A 3448-nucleotide genomic window follows, 5' to 3' on the forward strand; every position below is an offset into this window, starting at 1 on the left:
TCACTCCTTAGTCACCTCACTTCAGCTATATGACTCTTGAGATTTGTGAAGGATTGACTTTTTAATATTCCACCTGATTAATGTAAGCTTATAACATTGTTGAGTGTGTACATACATACATACATGTGTAAATAACTATATGTACATATATTGAAATAGCAAAAATTTCCTCCCTTCTCCATGTGTACATATATATAACTCCTCCTCTGAGTGGTGAACATTTCTTCATGATCAAAATTTCATCTTCTTCCCAAACGAAGAAAATCCATTATCCATATTTTTACATATTTGAAGCATTTTGCTATCAATTCTAATTGTTCTGCAGAATTCGTCGACACTGAAAAGTAAGATCATGGAAGACAAATGTCGGCATCGAATAAATCAAAATAGTGATTCATTGAGATCATGATTCACAATGAAATTGCGAATCAGAAATTCAAGAGGAATGAAAGTAAATCAACCACAGTTTATTTTCTAGGGTTCAAAATTAATCAATTACAATAGATAACAAAAATAACCAAGAACCGAAGAAATGTATATACAATTTTAAGGCTCGAAATTGAGATTGAGCGTAGACAATTGAATAGTGGCAAGGCTTTTAAGTTGATCCAACTGTTTATTACCTCGACGAAGAAGGTACTCGATGTGAATGAAATTTTTTACGATCGATTTGCTTGGCGTTTCGAAGAAACTTGACGGGTAACAATGGATTCGATTTGCCATTGATCTTCAGCAGATTTGGAAAGAGCTGCTCGGAGAATGTTCTGTATAGACTGAGCACTTGCTTTTGCAACCCTGAGAGCTTCGCCGTTGTAACTTCCTCTCTGATACTACTCTCATCTATCATTACCTTCTTGATCCCTTGTCTGAAACTATTGGATTTGAAATCATTAGGTCAAATTTGGGAAGATTTCAAATTAGAATGGCAAAGGTGAAGATCAAGAGAAAAAAAAGATTAGAAATGGTGTGGAGAAGCTGCTAGGGTTTATTTTGTTTTTTTTTTTTTTTTATTGAATTTTGTTGCTTTTAGATAGTTGTCAATGTCTATCATAGATAGACGTTGATAGAAGTCTATCAACGTCTATCAGTGATAGAAAATTGTACAAGTCTCTCACTGATAGACGCTAATAGAAGACTATCAGTGTCTATCAGTTTCTATCACTGATAGAAGTATATCATTGATACAAGTCTATCACTAATAGATACTGATAGAAGTTTATCAATGTCTATGAGTGATAGAAACTGATACAAGTTTATCACCAATAAAAGTCTAGCATTGATATAAGTCTATCACTAATAGACGCTAATAGAAGTCTATCATTAATAGAGACTGATAGAAGTTTATTATTGTTTGTTAGTGATAGAAACGGATAGAATTGTATCATTGATACTATAGTGATAAAAATTGATATAAGTTTATCAATGATAGACGTTGATAGAAGTCTATCAGTATTTTTTTTTTTTTTTTTTTTTTTTGCTATTTTTGTAAATAGTTTGATTTTTTTTTATCTGTGAAAATTTTTCTTTAGGAAATGCTCTATTTTTGTCCTAAGAAGCATGCTCGAAATGTCAGGGACTATATCGTTCAATTTTGAAACTTAGAAACTAATTTGCAACAACATCAAACCTTAGAGACAAACGATCATGGATTTTCTTAGGATTAAATAAAGGACATTGTGTTTGATAAAAAGTTAATATGGGACAGATTTAATTCATGGTGGCCAATTATTTAAAATTTAATATTCTAAAAATCTATTTGACACCTAAATATTATAGAATGAAATAAGAAAAAGAAGAGATTCCCCTCCCCATAAATGATATAGAGAGAGGAGATTTTTTAATCCTATTGCATTACTTTCTAGGCTAACAGGAAATGATGAATTTTAAAGTATTGTTATAGAAGAAAAACAATATTCAAACTTATCATTTACTAGTACCGTACATGTGAAATTACTATAATAAAAAATATTTATATGTGATTCTTTTTGTTTTTTCGTAAAAAAATTCATTTTAACTTTATTATTTTCTTTTTAGTTTTTTTTTAAAACTTTATTATTATTATTATTATTATTATTTATCATTTATATATTTTCCGTTTGAGTGGGTGATTTCTTTGTATTCGTTTTTTTAAGCAGAATATGTGAACAAAAGAACAATTAAAGGGTACAAATATCTGAAGATAGATTTTTCAACGTTCGTTGGCGTTTACCAAATTCTCATTTATTATTATCAGTACTTCCAAAAGAATTTGTCAAATGGATATTGTTTATAGCTGGGCTTTATCTTGGCCAAGTTGGATTGAACTTTATAAGCCCATTAACACGACCCAACACAGTAATTGCCAAATTTAAGAAATAATTAGCAAAATGTCGGTCTAACTTAAAGGCTCGTCAACTAGTTTATGATACATATACTCGACCAGGTTGAGTTACTTAGGTGTGTTTGGCTCACCAATATGAGTTGAGTTGAGTTAGTATAATATCTCAACTCATTGTTTGGCCCACCAACTTTAAATGTTGGTGGAGTTGAGTTAGTATATTTTACCAACTCACCCCAACTCATCTCAGCTCTCCCTTCTTCCCATGTTTTTAATGGCTCCACCCATCAGCCACTGTCACACTCGGAGAAGTAACTTTGGGCTCCGATAACCACCTCTAATGACAACTTCAGCGACCAACTCCGAACTCCGACAACCAACTCCAAGCTCTGACAACCTTCGCGCGACCAACTTCGACAACCACCTCCAATGACCCAACTCCGTGTTGGGTTTTACTTCCTAAAACTGGTGGTTTGTAAAATAATAAACTTATTATGAAATTCATTAAAGTTATTATTAAAGTTTGATTCAATAAAGTTGTTATTGAATTTATGAATTGTTTATTTCATTTTAGAAATAAATCCAATAAACTAAAAGATCCATGACTATTATATGAGTACTTGAACTTTATGTAGAGACATAAGAGTGGATCAGGTTCGAATAAATAGTCAAAATGATTTATAGTATACGAATAAGGTTGGATGTCTTATTCTTGTAACACTATCGGATGTGACCCACTTTATAGTTGTTACAAGAAGTTGTAAAGTGCTACAAATGAAGTGATCTTGATTCGTTCATGTGGCGACATGAGAAGTGGGGGCATCCTATGCAATGAGTTTGCATAAGATCGAACCAAGAAATAAGTCATTCTTACTTTATAACGTTGTTTACTGTTTAAGACTGACTATTTCATAACGATGACATAGGTAACTTAACCTTAATCCTAAGTTAACTATGAACTCCTATTTATTTAGAATTATCCTTAGATTTGCATAGGTGAGGGTTGACTCAACAGACTGGCTCAATAAACTTCCCATTTTAGGGGTAAGACCAGGTAGATAGCTGGGGACATAAGGTGCAAGATGAAATTCACTCCTACTCGCTTTTAGGGATAGTAGAGAGGTTGTTCCC

At 32.2% G+C, this 3448-nt stretch overlaps 1 pseudogene; it reads right to left on the reverse strand.

Moving 5' to 3' along the window:
• Positions 1-546: 546 nt before the first annotated feature.
• Positions 547-915, reverse strand: LOC150032766 (succinate dehydrogenase assembly factor 1, mitochondrial-like; annotated as a pseudogene).
• Positions 916-3448: the final 2533 nt, after the last annotated feature.

This window comes from Benincasa hispida, chromosome 11, assembly GCF_027475165.1.
Source record: "Benincasa hispida cultivar pf3 chromosome 11, pf3_genome.v1.1, whole genome shotgun sequence".
Lineage (NCBI taxonomy): Eukaryota > Viridiplantae > Streptophyta > Magnoliopsida > Cucurbitales > Cucurbitaceae > Benincasa > Benincasa hispida.